This window comes from Anser brachyrhynchus (genome assembly GCF_964034855.1).
Source record: "Anser brachyrhynchus genome assembly, contig: SCAFFOLD_73, whole genome shotgun sequence".
NCBI classification, from domain to species: Eukaryota; Metazoa; Chordata; class Aves; order Anseriformes; family Anatidae; genus Anser; species Anser brachyrhynchus.
The window spans coordinates 524,375-542,667 of record NW_027664122.1 but is presented as its reverse complement, the minus strand read 5'-3'; the positions used below and the strand labels follow the sequence as shown (position 1 = coordinate 542,667).

Sequence of the window (18,293 nt, the reverse complement as noted above, 5' to 3'; positions counted from 1 at the left end):
TATTGATACTATTGGGGGGATTCGGGTTTGTCCAGCTTGGACTAGGATGGTTATGCGGATGCTGTAGGTTGCGGTGAATGCTGTGGCTATAAGGGTTAGGAGTAGGGCTCAAGTATTTAGGTATGATGTGTTTAAGCTTTCGATGATGAGGTCTTTTGAGTAGAATCCGGCTAGGAATGGGGTTCCTATCAGCGCCAGGTTTCCGATGGTTAGGCAGGAAGTAGTGACTGGGAGTATTTTCTGTAGGCCTCCTATCTTTCGGATATCTTGTTCTCCGTTTAGGTTGTGGATGATAGACCCTGAGCATAGGAATAGTATGGCTTTAAAGAAGGCATGGGTTGAGATGTGTAGGAAGGCTAGTTGTGGGAGGTTTAGTCCGATAGTGACTATTATTAGTCCTAGTTGGCTGGATGTTGAGAAAGCAATGATTTTTTTGATGTCATTTTGGGTTAGGGCGCATGTGGCAGCGAATAGGGTTGATAGAGCACCTAGGCATAGGCAGGCAGTTAGGGCTGTCTGGTTGGTGGCTAGCAGGGGGTGCATGCGGATGAGCAGGAAGATTCCGGCTACTACTATGGTACTGGAGTGCAGTAGGGCTGATACTGGGGTGGGGCCTTCTATTGCTGCGGGCAGTCATGGGTGGAGTCCAAATTGGGCGGATTTTCCTGCGGCTGCGAGGATTAATCCTATGAGGGGGAGGATTGGGGTTTGGTGGGGGTGTACGGCTTGTTGGATCTCTCAGGTGTTGAATGTTGAAGCTAGTCATGCTATGCTCAGGATCAGTCCGATGTCTCCGATTCGGTTGTAGATTACGGCTTGTAGGGCGGCGGTGTTGGCATCTGCTCGGCCTTGTCATCAGCCGATGAGAAGGAAGGACATGATTCGTACTCCTTCCCAGCCTACGAATAGGAGGAATATGTTGTTTGCGGTTGTTAGGAGGAGTATGGCGACTAGGAATGTCAGTAGGTAGGTGAAAAATTTTGTTACGTATGGCTCTGAGGCCATGTATCATATGGCGAATTGTAGGATTGATCATGTTACAAATAGGGCGATTGGAAGAAATGTTATTGAGTATTGGTCTATTTTTAGGCTCAGGGGGATTTTAAAGTTTATAATGAATTTTCACTCCCAGTGGCAGGTGACAGATTCTACTCCCGAGTAGATGAATGCGGTTGTAGGGGCTAGGCTAATTAGGAATGCGGTTTTAACAGCGCGGGTGGTGGCTTGTGGGGTGTTTTTAAAGTTTTTAAATAGAAATGGCAGGATGATTGGGGTTAGGAGGATTGTCAGCGTGAGTAGTGTGAGGGAGTTGATTAGTAGTGTGGGGTTCACTACTTTTACTTGGATTTGCACCAAGATGGGTGGTTCCTAAGACCAGTGGATTGCTGTTATCCTTTAAAAGTAAGGGGGCTGAGGTTTTAGGCTCAGATGTAAGAGTTAGCAGCTCTTGTTGGTTAAACCCTCCCCTCGGCAGGTAAGAAGGTTTGAACTTCTATTCTTAGAATCACAGTCTAATGTTTGGTTTAAACTATACTTGCATGAGGGGATTCCGGAGATCAGTTCGGGTTTGAGGATTAGGAGGAATATTGGGATAATGTGGAGTGTTATGAGCAGGTGTTCTCGCGTGGTTGAGTTTTGCATAGATGTGATGTGGGAGGGGATTGAGCCTCGTTGGGTCATTAGTAGTATGAATAAGGTGTAGGAGGCGGTTAGTAGGGTTGCGATTCCTGTTAGGATGATCGTGAAGGCAGATCAGTTGAATAAGGTGATTATAATGGTTAGCTCTGCTATGAGGTTTGTTGTTGGGGGTAAGGCTATGTTTGTTAGATTGGCCAGCAATCATCAGGTAGCTATGAGTGGTAGGAGAGGTTGTAGGCCTCGTGTGAGTAGTAGAATTCGGCTGTGCGTACGTTCATAGTTTGTGTTGGCTAGGCAGAATAGTATGGAGGAAGTTAGTCCATGGGAAATTATTAGCATCATTGCCCCTGAGAATGATCAGTGGGTTTGGATTATTCCTGCGGCGATAACTAGGCCTATGTGGCTAACGGATGAATAAGCGATTAGTGATTTTAGGTCTGTCTGTCGTAGGCAGATTGAGCTAGTCATTAGGGCGCCTCATAGGGCCAGGGTTAGGAAGGGGTAGTGCAGGAGGTTGGACAGTGGGCCCATAAATAGAGTGACTCGTATAATTCCGTATCCTCCTAGCTTTAGTAGTAGGGCGGCGAGGAGTATTGAGCCTGCGATGGGTGCTTCTACGTGGGCTTTTGGCAGTCAGAGGTGTAGGCCGTATAGTGGGGCTTTTACTATGAATGCTATGAGCAGTGCTAGACCTGATAGTATTCCTGTCCATGAGGTGGATAGGGTTGGGTGGGTTAGTTGTAGGGTTGGCAGGTGCAGGGTGCCAATTTTCACGTATAGGTGTATGATTGTGATTAGCAGGGGTAGAGAGCTTACTGGCGTGTAGAATAGCAGGTAGATGCCAGCGCTTAGGCGTTCTGGTTGGTTCCCCCATCGGGTGATTAAGATTAGGGTGGGAATGAGGGTTGCTTCAAATGAGATGTAAAATAGTGCTAGTTCTGTGGTGGAAAAGGCTAGTAGGATGAATGGCTGGACTGCGACTAAGGTTGAGATAAAGATTCGTTTGCGTTGTAGGGGTTCTTGTTGCAGGTGGTTTTGGCTTGCTATGATTATGAGTGGGAGTAGTCAGCAGGATAGTACTAGGAGGGGGGATGAGATTTGGTCAATTCCTGTTCAGTTGGATAAAAATTTGTAGGGGTAGTAGGTTGGGATTAATCACTGTAGGCTTAGGGCAGCGATTAGGAGGCTGTATAAGGTGGTGTTAGTCCATAGAAATTTTGGTGGAGACAGCAGGGCTGTTGGAAGAAGTATGATTGTGGGTAGGATGATTTTTAGCATTGCAGGAGGTTTAGGTTGTGTAGATGGTCGGAGCCATGTGTGCGGGTGGAGGCTACTAGGATGGCCAGGCCTGTGCCCGCCTCACACGCTGAGAAGGTTAGCATGAGAATTGGTACCATGGTGAATGAGGAGACTTGGTTTTCGATGGATCATATTGATAGGCCTACGAATATCGATAATATTATGCTTTCAAGGCATAGTAGGGCGGATACTAGGTGGGTTCGGTGGAAGGCTAGTCCTAGTCCGCTGAAAATGAAGGCTGAGTAGAAGCTTAAATGTAGGGGCGACATAAAAAAGTTACAGGGTTGGCTGTAATCTGCTGGGTCGAAACCAGCTATCTTTTTGGTTAGACTAACTTTCTGTTATTCTGCTCATTCTAGGCCCCCTTGAATTCACTCGTAGGCCAGTCCGAGTGTTAGGAGAAGGAGGATCACTACAGTTCAGGTGAGGGTCATTAGGGGGGATTGGAGTTGGACGGCTCATGGCAGGGGGAGTAGGAGGGCGATTTCTAGGTCGAATAGGACGAACAGGATGGCTACTGAGGAAGAATCGGACTGAGAATGGTAATCGAGCAGATCCAAGTGGGTCGAATCCACATTCGTACGGTGAGAGTTTCTCTGAGTCGGGGTTTATTTGGGCGAGTCAGAAGTTTAATGCGGTTAGGGCGGCGCTTAGGATTGATGATAGGGCGAATATGAACATGAGTGCGTTCATTGCTCTCCTCTGGGTTTATACCAGATTCTAGAGATTGGAAGTCAATTGTAATTAATATACTAGAAGAGCAAGATCCTCATCAGTAGATGGTTATGTAGAGGAATAGTCAGATGACGTCTACGAAGTGTCAGTATCAGGCTGCTGCCTCGAATCCGAAGTGGTGGTCTGATGTAAAGTGGAACTTGATCAGTCGGAAGAGGCAGACGGTCAGGAAGGAGGATCCGATGATTACGTGGAGTCCGTGGAATCCAGTGGCAACGAAGAAGGTAGATCCGTAGACGCTATCGGCGATTGAGAATGGGGCTTCGTGGTATTCTATTGCTTGTAGGGCTGTGAAGTAGAATCCCAGGAGGATCGTTAGGGTTAGGGCGTGGATGGCGTGTTTTCGGTTTCCTTCTGTGATGCTGTGATGGGCTCACGTTACGGTAACGCCTGAGGCTAGTAGGATGGCTGTGTTTAGTAGGGGGACTTCTATCGGGTTGAGTGGTTTAATTCCTGTTGGGGGTCATTGGCCTCCTAGTTCTGGGGTTGGGGCCAGGCTCGAGTGGAAGAACGCTCAGAAGAACCCTAAGAAGAAGAATGCTTCGGATGTGATGAAAAGGATTATGCCGTATCGTAGGCCTTTTTGGACTGTGGGAGTGTGATGGCCTTGGAAGGTGCTTTCTCGTACAATGTCTCGTCATCATTGGAGTATTACTAGGAGTATTGAGATGAGGCCTAGGGTTAGTAGTATGGATGAGTTGTAGTGGAATCACATGATTAATCCTGAGGTTGTGAGTAGGGCGGCGGCTGCCCCGAAGATTGGTCAAGGGCTTGGGTCAACTATGTGGTATGAGTGTGCTTGGTGTGCCATTAGATGTTTTCTTGTAAGTATAGGCTTAGAAGGAGCACGAAGACGTAGGCCTGGATTATGGCTACTGCTACTTCTAGGATGGTTAGGAGTAGTAGGATGATTATTGTTAGGATGGATACTGCAGGAAGGGTGGGTATTAATGCAATGGAGGCTGTAGAGACGAGTTGGATGAGTAAGTGTCCTGCTGTAAGGTTGGCTGTAAGGCGGACTCCGAGGGCTAGGGGGCGGATTAGTAGGCTGGTTGTTTCGATCAGGATTAGTGCGGGGATTAGGGGTGTAGGGGTACCTTCGGGTAATAGGTGGGCTAAAGAGGCTGATGGTTGGTTTCGTAGGCCTGTTAGTAGTGTGGCGAGCCATAGTGGGAAGGCTAGGGCTATGTTCATAGATAGTTGGGTGGTTGGGGTGAATGTATATGGAAGGAGGCCTAGAAGGTTGATTGTAAGAAGTATGATTATTAGGGATGTAAATATTATGGCTCATTTGTGGCCATTTTTGTTGAGTGGGACTATTAGTTGTTTTGTGATTAGGTGAAGGAGTCATGTTTGGATAGTAGAAAGGCGGTTGTTGATTCATCGGTTGTTTGGGGACGGGAATAGTAGGGCTGGGAAGAGTAGGGATAGTAGGATTAAGGGGATGCCAAATAGATTGGGGCTGGAAAATTGGTCACAGAAGCTTAGGTTCATGGTCAGGATCATGGTGTGGGTTTGGTAGTGAGGGAGGTCTTATTTGATGGGGGGTTGGTTGTGGTGAAGGCTAGTAGTTTTGGTTGGATGAGGAGTGCTAGGGTTAATCAGGTTATAATTATGATTGAAAATCATGGTGCGGGGTTAAGCTGTGGCATATCATTAAGGAGGGGGAAGTCCCTCTTTGGCTAGCTTAAAAGGCTAGTGCTGTTGCATAGCTTCTTAATGATTAGGATGATGATAGAAGGGACGATCAGGCCTCGAAATGTGGGAGTGGGGTTGATTCTACTACAATGGGTATGTAGCTGTGATTAGCCCCGCAAATTTCTGAGCATTGTCCGTAAAATTCCCAGGCCGGGTGGTAATGAATGAAGTTTGGTTTAGTCGGCCTGGGATTGCGTCTGTTTTAACTCCGAGCGTTGGGACTGCTCAGGAGTGGAGTACGTCTCCTGCAGTAATGATCACGCGGATGGGGGATTCTATTGGGATAACTACGCGGTGGTCAACTTCTAGCAGTCGGAAGTGGCCGTTGGGTAAGTCTGGGGTGGGCACTATGTAGGAGTCGAAGGATAGGTCTTTGAAGTCTGTGTATTCGTAGCTTCAGTATCATTGGTGGCCGATGGCTTTTAGGGTGAGGTCTGGTTCATCGATTTTGTCCATTATGTAGAGGATTTGTAGGGATGGGAGGGCGAGGAGTACCAGGACGATAGCAGGTAGGATTGTCCAGATCAGCTCTACTTCTTGGGCGTCTACAGCATTGGACGAGAGTTTTTCTGTTAGTATGTGGGCTAAAAGGTAGAGAACTAGGCTGCAGATAGCTAGGGCAACGATTAGGGCGTGGTCGTGGAATTCAACGAGTTCTTCTATGATGGGTGATGAGGCGTCTTGGAATCCTAGTTGGGAGTGGTTGGCCACATGAGATGTACAGGATTTTTACCTGTGATTTAGTCTTGACAAGGCTATGTAATTGGTTTACTAACGTCTCATAAGAAAGAAGCATGAGCGGTTAACCTCCTGGGAGACCCAGAAAACTTCACCCCAGCAAACCCACTAGTAACCCCACCACACATCAAGCCAGAATGATACTTCCTATTCGCCTACGCCATCCTACGTTCAATCCCAAATAAACTAGGAGGCGTATTAGCACTGGCCGCCTCCGTACTGATCCTATTCCTAATCCCATTCCTGCACAAATCAAAACAACGAGCAATAACATTCCGACCACTCTCCCAGCTCCTATTCTGAGTACTAGTCGCCGACCTCCTCGTCCTAACATGAGTAGGAAGCCAACCCGTCGAACACCCATTCATCATCATCGGCCAACTCGCTTCAATCGCCTACTTCACTATCCTCCTATTTCTCCTCCCCGCCGCAAGCGCCCTAGAAAACAAAATACTCAACTGCTAAATACTCTAATAGTTTATAAAAACATTGGTCTTGTAAACCAAAGATTGAAGACTTACCACTTCTTAGAGTACCCCAAACTCAGAAAAAAAGGACTCAAACCTTTATCTCCAGCTCCCAAAGCTGGCATTTTCAATAAACTATTCTCTGACCCTAACCCCTAAACCGCCCGAATAGCACCCCGCGACAACCCCCGCACAAGCTCCAATACAACAAACAAAGTCAACAACAGCCCCCAACCCGCCACTAAAAACATCCCTGCCCCATGTGAATAAAACATGGAAACTCCACTAAAATCCGACCGAACAACAAACACCCCAACATTATTCACAGTAGAAACCCCGAACTTCCAAGCCCCCATAAACCCCCCAAACACCAACCCCCCAAAAACAATTGCCACAAACGCTACTGCACATCCAATCACCCGTCAATCCCCCCAAGCCCCAGGGAAAGGCTCCGCTGCTAAAGCTACTGAATAAACAAACACCACCAGCATACCCCCCAAATACACCATAAACAGCACTAAAGCCACGAACGAAACCCCAAGGCCCAGCAACCACCCGCACCCCGCCACAGACGCTAACACCAAACCAACAACCCCATAATACGGCGAAGGATTCGACGCCACACCCAAAACACCCACCGCAAAGCAAATCCCTAAAAAAAACATAAAATAAGTCATTATTCCTGCCCGGACACTACCCGAGGCCTGCGGCTCGAAAAGCCGCCATTGTTCTCAACTACAGGAACTAACCGCAAGCCCCCAATAATTCTACCCCATCTATGCCATTATGCTTAACCCCCCCCCCCCTCCCCCCCCGAGGCGGGGGTATTTGGTTATGCATATTCGTGCATAAATTTATATACCCCATATACATACATACTATAGTACCAGTAATATACATTATATACGGACTATCTTATAAGCAGGTGCTAAACCCATACATGTACACGGCCATTAAACCCTTAAACACACTCCTACCAAACCACCCGGCATGAATGTTCTAGGACCATACCGCACAACACCCAATACAACTCCACTCAAGCGCATAACAAGACCCCATTTTAATGAATGCTCACAGGACATGCTCCAACAACAACTCTCCACCACATATCTCATGCAGTTCGTATCAGACGGATTTATTAATCGTACTCCTCACGTGAAATCAGCAACCCGTTGCACATAATGTCCGGTATGACTAGCTTCAGGCCCATACGTTCCCCCTAAACCCCTCGCCCTCCTCACATTTTTGCGCCTCTGGTTCCTCGGTCAGGGCCATCCATTGGGTTCACTCACCCCTCCTTGCCCTTCAAAGTGGCATCTGTGAGTACTTTCACCTTCTCAATGCGTAATCGCGGCATGTTCCAGCTTTTTGGCGCCTCTGGTTCCTCTTATTTTTTCCGGGGTTACCTCACAGGTGGCTATTCCCAGTGATCTCGGGGGTCCCACAATCTAAGCCTGGACACACCTGCCTCACGGCCTATCCTATATTTCAAGGGTCCCTCGATGAGACGGTTGGCGTATATGGGGAATCATCCTGACACTGATGCACTTTGACCACATTCAGTTAATGTTACCTCCACCCTCCGGGTTAAATGGGGCTATTGGATGAATGCTCGTTGGACATAGCACAAAACAACAAATCATTAAGCGCAACCCCTGCGCTTCACAAACTAAACCAGTAAACTTTCGCTAACCACCATGTAGCATAAACCTTCATCGCCCAATCCCAGCAAACTACCTCTAAAACTCCATTAATCATCCCTTCCATGACATCATCGGAACGATGTACATATACACACAAACACATACAAAATAACTTAAACTTATTAGAGAAACTCCAGTACTAAAAATAGTAAACACAAGCAATAATTTCATATACTTCACTCTCACTCACCACTCAACTATCAGCTAACCACACCCCCGTCCACATAGCTTAACACAAAGCATGGCACTGAAGTTGCCAAGATGGCATAAAACATGCCTGCGGACAAAAGACTTAGTCCTAACCTTACGGTTGGTTTTTGCTAAATATATACATGCAAGTATCCGCGCCCCAGTGTAAACGCCCTCGACCACCTACCCCCATACAGGCCTTGAGGAGCGGGTATCAGGCACACCCAAGTAGTAGCCCAAGACGCCTCGCTAAGCCACGCCCCCACGGGTATTCAGCAGTAATTAACATTAAGCAATGAGTGCAAACTTGACTTAGTTATAGCAACAGCCTAACTTCAAGGGTTGGTAAATCTTGTGCCAGCCACCGCGGTCATACAAGAAACCCAAATCAACCGTCCTATTGACACGGCGTAAAGAGTGGTAAAATGCCTATCCTAGCTAACTAAGATCAAAATGCAACTGAGCTGTCATAAGCCCAAGATGCACCTAAACACACCATTAAGATGATCTTAGGAACTAACGACTGATTTAAACCCACGAAAGCCAGGGCCCAAACTGGGATTAGATACCCCACTATGCCTGGCCCTAAATCTTGATACTTACTTTACCGAAGTATCCGCCAGAGAACTACGAGCACAAACGCTTAAAACTCTAAGGACTTGGCGGTGCCCCAAACCCACCTAGAGGAGCCTGTTCTACAATCGATAATCCCCGATTAACCCAACCACCCCTTGCCAACACAGCCTACATACCGCCGTCGCCAGCCCACCTCGAATGAGAGCACAACAGTGGACACAATAGCACCCCGCTAATAAGACAGGTCAAGGTATAGCCTATGGAGTGGAAGAAATGGGCTACATTCCCTATTCATAGGGCACACGGAAAGAAGCGTGAAACCACTTCTGGAAGGCGGATTTAGCAGTAAAGTGGGACAATAGAGCCTACTTTAAGCCGGCCCTGGGGCACGTACATACCGCCCGTCACCCTCCTCAAAAGCCACATCCCACATAACTAATACCATAAATACGCTGAAGATGAGGTAAGTCGTAACAAGGTAAGTGTACCGGAAGGTGTACTTAGAATATCAAGACGTAGCTATAACACCAAAGCACTCAGCTTACACCTGAAAGATATCTACTAGACCGGATCGTCTTGAAGCCCCCCCTCTAGCTCAACCACACAAATAGTACACCAAAACTAAAGAATTTACTAAACTAATTAAACTAAAGCATTTTACAGTCTTAGTATAGGCGATAGAAAAGACACTTAGACGCGATAGAGACCCCAGTACCGTAAGGGAAAGATGAAATAGCAGTGAAACAATCAAAGCGACAGACAGCAAAGATCAACCCTTGTACCTTTTGCATCATGGTTTAGCGAGAACAACCAAGCAAAGTGAACTAAAGTTTGCCCCCCCGAAACCCAAGCGAGCTACTTTCAAGCAGTTAAAGAGAGCGAACCCGTCTCTGTTGCAAAAGAGTGGGATGACTTGTCAGTAGAGGTGAAAAGCCAACCGAGCTGGGTGATAGCTGGTTACCTGTGAAACGAATCTAAGTTCCCCCTTAATCCTCCCTACCGGACATCCTGAACCCTAATGAGATGATTAAGAGCTATTTAATGGAGGGACAGCTCCATTAAAAAAGGACACAACCTCGACTAGCGGATAATTCTTACTACTGATCCTACCGTGGGCCCTAAAGCAGCCATCAAAAAAGAGTGCGTCAAAGCTCCACCACCTAAAAATACCAAAATAAGATGATTCCCTTATCACAAACAGGTCAACCTATGAATATAGGAGAATTAATGCTAAAATAAGTAACTCAGGGCCACACCCCTCTAACGGCGCAAGCTTACATAGAAACATTATTAACAGACCTAGACAGATACAAAAACCCCTACAAGACCACGTATTAACTAACCCTGTTAACCCGACTCAGGAGCGCCTATAAGAGCGATTAAAATCTGTGAAAGGAACTCGGCAAATTAATAAGGCCCGACTGTTTACCAAAAACATAGCCTTCAGCAAATTAAACAAGTATTGAAGGTGATGCCTGCCCGGTGACTTAGGTTTAACGGCCGCGGTATCCTAACCGTGCAAAGGTAGCGCAATCAATTGTCCCATAAATCGAGACTTGTATGAATGGCTAAACGAGGTCTTAACTGTCTCTCACAGATAATCAGTGAAATTGATCTCCCCGTGCAAAAGCGGGGATGTGAACATAAGACGAGAAGACCCTGTGGAACTTAAAAATCAACGACCACCGCGAATCCTCAATCAACCCCACTGGGGCCACTACCATCGCAGAGCCTGGTCGATATTTTTCGGTTGGGGCGACCTTGGAGGAGAACAAATCCTCCAAAAACAAGACCATACCTCTTTACCTAGAGCTACCCCTCAAAGTGCTAACAGTGACCAGACCCAATATAATTGATTAATGGACCAAGCTACCCCAGGGATAACAGCGCAATCCCCCTCAAGAGCCCATATCGACAGGGGGGTTTACGACCTCGATGTTGGATCAGGACATCCTAATGGTGCAGCCGCTATTAAGGGTTCGTTTGTTCAACGATTAACAGTCCTACGTGATCTGAGTTCAGACCGGAGCAATCCAGGTCGGTTTCTATCTATGACACACTCTCCCCAGTACGAAAGGACCGGGAAAGTGGGGCCAATACCACAAGCACGCCCCCCCCCTCTAAGCAGTGAAACCAACTAAACCGTGAAGAGGGCCTTCCCCCACCACTTTCAATCCTAGAAAAGGACCAGCTAGAGTGGCAGAGCCCGGCAAGTGCAGAAGGCTTAAGCCCTTTCCCCAGAGGTTCAAATCCTCTCCCTAGCTTCACCCATGATTCAAATAACAACACTAAGCTGCCTCGTTATATCCCTCCTATACATCATCCCAATCCTGATTGCCGTAGCCTTCCTAACCCTAGTAGAACGGAAAATCCTAAGCTACATACAATCCCGCAAAGGCCCTAACGTTGTCGGGCCTTTTGGCCTACTTCAACCATTTGCGGACGGACTGAAACTATTTACCAAAGAGCCCATCCGACCCTCTACCTCTTCCCCACTTCTATTCATTCTGATACCAATACTAGCCCTTGTCCTAGCCCTCACCACTTGAGCACCACTACCACTCCCATTTCCCCTAGCAGATCTAAACCTCGGAGTTCTCTTCCTAATAGCCATGTCAAGCCTAGCCGTCTACTCAGTCCTATGATCAGGCTGAGCCTCGAACTCAAAATACGCACTAATCGGAGCCCTACGGGCAGTAGCACAGACCATTTCATACGAAGTGACACTGGCCATAATCCTGCTATCAATAATCATACTAAGCGGAAGCTACACACTCAGCTCCTTTGCCATCGCACAGGAGCCTCTATACTTCATTTTCTCCTCATGACCCCTAGCAATAATATGATACGTATCCACCCTAGCAGAGACAAACCGAGCTCCTTTTGATCTCACAGAGGGTGAATCTGAGCTAGTCTCAGGGTTTAACGTTGAATACGCCGCAGGACCCTTCGCCTTATTCTTCCTAGCTGAATATGCGAACATTATGCTAATAAATACACTTACAGCCATCATATTCCTAAACCCAAGCGCCCTAGGGCCACCCACAGAACTATTCCCCGTCATCCTAGCCACAAAAGTCCTCCTACTATCTTCTGGTTTCTTATGGGTCCGAGCTTCATACCCACGATTCCGATATGACCAACTAATGCACCTACTATGAAAAAACTTCCTACCCCTCACACTAGCTCTGTGCCTCTGACACATCAGCATACCTATCTGCTATGCAGGCCTACCTCCTTACATAAGGAAATGTGCCTGAACTACAAAGGGTCACTATGATAAAGTGAACATAGAGGTATAACAGCCCTCTCATTTCCTGTTGACCTTAGAAAAGTAGGAATTGAACCCACACAAGAGAAATCAAAATTCTCCATACTTCCCTTATATTATTTTCTAGTAGAGTCAGCTAATCAAGCTATCGGGCCCATACCCCGAAAATGATGGTTTAACCCCCTCCTCTACTAATGAACCCTTACGCGACCCCAATCATAACCTTCAGCCTCATCTTGGGCACCACCATCACAATTTCCAGCAACCACTGAGTTCTGGCCTGGACAGGACTGGAGATCAACGCACTAGCCATCATTCCCCTAATTGCCAAATCCCACCACCCACGAGCAGTAGAAGCCGCAACGAAATACTTCCTAACCCAAGCAGCTGCTTCCGCCCTGGTCCTATTCTCTAGCATAACCAATGCCTGAGTCACCGGCCAATGAGACATCACACAAATAAACCACCCAACCTCCTGTCTACTACTGACAGCAGCAATCGCTATTAAACTGGGCCTAGTGCCATTTCACTTCTGATTCCCAGAAGTACTACAAGGATCGCCACTAATAACAGCCCTGCTACTCTCGACCCTCATAAAATTCCCCCCACTAACCCTGCTCCTACTAACATCCAAATCCCTCGACCCAGCTCTACTCACCGCCATGGCCCTAGCCTCAACAGCACTAGGAGGCTGAATAGGACTGAACCAAACACAAACACGCAAAATCCTAGCCTTCTCGTCCATCTCCCACTTAGGCTGAATCGCCATCATCCTAGTTTACAGCCCCAAATTGGCCTTACTTACCTTCTACCTATACACAATCATAACATCAGCCGTATTCCTAGCCCTTAACAAAATCAAAGCCCTTAACCTATCCATGATCACAACCTCATGAACAAAAACCCCAGTGCTAAACGCCACCCTAATACTAGTACTTTTATCCCTAGCAGGCCTCCCCCCATTAACAGGCTTTATACCAAAGTGACTTATCATCCAAGAACTAACTAAACAGGAAATAACACCAGCAGCCATGGCAATTGCCATGCTATCACTGCTCAGCCTCTTCTTCTACCTACGCCTCGCATACCACTCAACAATTACCCTTCCCCCCAACTCCTCTAACCACATAAAACAATGATACACTAGCAAAGCCCCAAGCACACCTACTGCGGTCCTTGCCTCACTATCAATCCTCTTACTTCCCCTGTCCCCAATAATACATGCCATTGTCTAGAAACTTAGGATAACACCCCAAACCGAAGGCCTTCAAAGCCTTAAATAAGAGTTAAACCCTCTTAGTTTCTGCACATTAAGACTTACAGAATATTAACCTGTATCTTCTGAATGCAAGTCAGACGCTTTAATTAAGCTAAAGCCTCCCTAGACAGATGGGCTTCGATCCCACAAAACTCTAGTTAACAGCTAAATGCCTAAACCAATTGGCTTCTGCCTACAAAGACCCTGACGCACCCTAGTGCGCATCGATGAGCTTGCAACTCAACATGAATTTCACTACAGAGCCGATAAGAAGAGGAATTAAACCTCTGTAAAAAGGACTACAGCCTAACGCTTCAACACTCAGCCATCTTACCCGTCACCTTCATCAACCGATGACTATTTTCCACTAACCATAAGGATATTGGCACCCTGTACCTCATCTTCGGGGCATGAGCAGGAATAGTCGGCACCGCACTCAGCCTATTAATCCGCGCAGAACTAGGACAACCAGGAACTCTCCTAGGCGACGACCAAATTTACAATGTAATCGTTACCGCTCACGCCTTTGTAATAATCTTCTTTATAGTCATACCCATCATGATCGGAGGATTCGGCAACTGATTAGTCCCCCTCATAATCGGTGCCCCCGACATAGCATTCCCGCGAATAAACAACATAAGCTTTTGACTCCTCCCCCCATCATTCCTCCTCCTACTAGCCTCATCCACTGTAGAAGCTGGCGCCGGCACAGGCTGAACTGTCTACCCTCCCCTAGCAGGTGACCTTGCCCACGCCGGAGCTTCAGTAGACCTGGCTATCTTCTCACTCCACTTAGCCGGTATCTCCTCCATCCTTGGGGCCATCAACTTTATCACCACAGCCATCAACATAAAACCCCCCGCACTCTCACAATACCAAACCCCACTATTTGTCTGATCCGTACTAATTACCGCCATCCTACTCCTTCTATCACTCCCCGTACTCGCCGCCGGTATTACAATATTACTAACTGATCGAAACCTAAACACCACATTCTTCGACCCCGCTGGAGGAGGAGACCCAATCCTAGACCAACACCTATTCTGATTCTTCGGACACCCAGAAGTCTATATTCTGATCCTACCGGGGTTCGGAATCATCTCACACGTAGTCACGTACTACTCAGGCAAAAAGGAGCCCTTCGGCTACATGGGAATAGTCTGAGCCATACTATCCATCGGCTTCCTAGGATTCATCGTCTGAGCTCACCACATGTTTACAGTAGGAATAGACGTTGATACCCGAGCCTACTTTACATCAGCCACTATAATCATTGCCATCCCTACCGGAATCAAAGTATTTAGCTGACTAGCCACCCTGCACGGAGGAACAATCAAATGAGACCCCCCCCAATACTATGAGCTCTAGGATTTATCTTCCTATTTACCATCGGAGGATTAACAGGAATCGTTCTTGCAAACTCTTCCCTAGACATCGCCCTGCACGACACGTACTACGTAGTTGCCCACTTCCACTACGTCCTATCCATAGGCGCCGTCTTTGCCATTCTAGCAGGATTTACTCACTGATTCCCACTACTCACTGGGTTTACCCTACACCAAACATGAGCAAAAGCCCACTTCGGGGTAATATTTACAGGAGTAAACCTAACGTTCTTCCCCCAGCACTTCCTAGGCCTAGCAGGAATACCCCGACGATACTCGGACTATCCCGACGCCTACACACTATGAAACACCATTTCCTCCATCGGCTCCCTAATCTCAATAGTAGCCGTAATCATACTAATATTCATCATCTGAGAAGCCTTTTCGGCCAAACGAAAAGTCCTACAACCAGAACTAACTACCACAAACGTTGAATGAATCCACGGCTGCCCTCCCCCATACCATACTTTCGAGGAACCGGCCTTCGTCCAAGTACAAGAAAGGAAGGAATCGAACCCTCACATGCTGGTTTCAAGCCAACTGCATTCACCGCTCATGCTTCTTTCTTATGAGACGTTAGTAAACCAATTACATAGCCTTGTCAAGACTAAATCACAGGTAAAAATCCTGTACATCTCATGTGGCCAACCACTCCCAACTAGGATTCCAAGACGCCTCATCACCCATCATAGAAGAACTCGTTGAATTCCACGACCACGCCCTAATCGTTGCCCTAGCTATCTGCAGCCTAGTTCTCTACCTTTTAGCCCACATACTAACAGAAAAACTCTCGTCCAATGCTGTAGACGCCCAAGAAGTAGAGCTGATCTGGACAATCCTACCTGCTATCGTCCTGGTACTCCTCGCCCTCCCATCCCTACAAATCCTCTACATAATGGACAAAATCGATGAACCAGACCTCACCCTAAAAGCCATCGGCCACCAATGATACTGAAGCTACGAATACACAGACTTCAAAGACCTATCCTTCGACTCCTACATAGTGCCCACCCCAGACTTACCCAACGGCCACTTCCGACTGCTAGAAGTTGACCACCGCGTAGTTATCCCAATAGAATCCCCCATCCGCGTGATCATTACTGCAGGAGACGTACTCCACTCCTGAGCAGTCCCAACGCTCGGAGTTAAAACAGACGCAATCCCAGGCCGACTAAACCAAACTTCATTCATTACCACCCGGCCTGGGATTTTTTACGGACAATGCTCAGAAATTTGCGGGGCTAATCACAGCTACATACCCATTGTAGTAGAATCAACCCCACTCCCACATTTCGAGGCCTGATCGTCCCTTCTATCATCATCCTAATCATTAAGAAGCTATGCAACAGCACTAGCCTTTTAAGATAGCCAAAGAGGGACTTCCCCCTCCTTAATGATATGCCACAGCTTAACCCCGCACCATGATTTTCAATCATAATTATAACCTGATTAACCCTAGCACTCCTCATCCAACCAAAACTACTAGCCTTCACCACAACCAACCCCCCATCAAATAAGACCTCCCTCACTACCAAACCCACACCATGATCCTGACCATGAACCTAAGCTTCTTTGACCAATTTTCCAGCCCCAATCTATTCGGCATCCCCTTAATCCTACTATCCCTACTCTTCCCAGCCCTACTATTCCCGTCCCCAAACAACCGATGAATCAACAACCGCATTTCTACTATCCAAACATGACTCCTTCACCTAATCACAAAACAACTAATAGCCCCACTCAACAAAAATGGCCACAAATGAGCCATAATATTTACATCCCTAAAGTAACGTGAGCCCATCACAGCATCACAGAAGGAAACCGAAAACACGCCATCCACGCCCTAACCCTAACGATCCTCCTGGGATTCTACTTCACAGCCCTACAAGCAATAGAATACCACGAAGCCCCATTCTCAATCGCCGATAGCGTCTACGGATCTACCTTCTTCGTTGCCACTGGATTCCACGGACTCCACGTAATCATCGGATCCTCCTTCCTGACCGTCTGCCTCTTCCGACTGATCAAGTTCCACTTTACATCAGACCACCACTTCGGATTCGAGGCAGCAGCCTGATACTGACACTTCGTAGACGTCATCTGACTATTCCTCTACATAACCATCTACTGATGAGGATCTTGCTCTTCTAGTATATTAATTACAATTGACTTCCAATCTCTAGAATCTGGTATAAACCCAGAGGAGAGCAATGAACGCACTCATGTTCATATTCGCCCTATCATCAATCCTAAGCGCCGCCCTAACCGCATTAAACTTCTGACTCGCCCAAATAAACCCCGACTCAGAGAAACTCTCACCGTACGAATGTGGATTCGACCCACTTGGATCTGCTCGATTACCATTCTCAGTCCGATTCTTCCTCAGTAGCCATCCTGTTCGTCCTATTCGACCTAGAAATCGCCCTCCTACTCCCCCTGCCATGAGCCGTCCAACTCCAATCCCCCCTAATGACCCTCACCTGAACTGTAGTGATCCTCCTTCTCCTAACACTCGGACTGGCCTACGAGTGAGTTCAAGGGGGCCTAGAATGAGCAGAATAACAGAAAGTTAGTCTAACCAAAAAGATAGCTGGTTTCGACCCAGCAGATTACAGCCAACCCTGTAACTTTCTTATGTCGCCCCTACATTTAAGCTTCTACTCAGCCTTCATTTTCAGCGGACTAGGACTAGCCTTCCACCGAACCCACCTAGTATCCGCCCTACTATGCCTTGAAAGCATAATATTATCGATATTCGTAGGCCTATCAATATGATCCATCGAAAACCAAGTCTCCTCATTCACCATGGTACCAATTCTCATGCTAACCTTCTCAGCGTGTGAGGCGGGCACAGGCCTGGCCATCCTAGTAGCCTCCACCCGCACACATGGCTCCGACCATCTACACAACCTAAACCTCCTGCAATGCTAAAAATCATCCTACCCACAATCATACTTCTTCCAACAGCCCTGCTGTCTCCACCAAAATTTCTATGGACTAACACCACCTTATACAGCCTCCTAATCGTTGCCCTAAGCCTACAGTGATTAATCCCAACCTACTACCCCTACAAATTTTTATCCAACTGAACAGGAATTGACCAAATCTCATCCCCCCTCCTAGTACTATCCTGCTGACTACTCCCACTCATAATCATAGCAAGCCAAAACCACCTGCAACAAGAACCCCTACAACGCAAACGAATCTTTATCTCAACCTTAGTCGCAGTCCAGCCATTCATCCTACTAGCCTTTTCCACCACAGAACTAGCACTATTTTACATCTCATTTGAAGCAACCCTCATTCCCACCCTAATCTTAATCACCCGATGGGGGA

The 18,293-nt window shown here is 47.2% G+C and overlaps 1 long non-coding RNA gene across 1 annotated transcript in view; it reads right to left on the bottom strand.

Moving 5' to 3' along the window:
* The window catches only part of LOC308186238, a 43,860-nt gene extending 27,165 nt beyond the window's left edge, over positions 1 to 16,695 (bottom strand). The window contains exon 1 of the long non-coding RNA XR_013943982.1: positions 16,634 to 16,695. This is a non-coding gene — a long non-coding RNA (uncharacterized lncRNA). The remainder of the gene's footprint in view (positions 1 to 16,633) is intronic.
* Between the last annotated feature and the right edge of the window lie 1,598 nt (positions 16,696 to 18,293).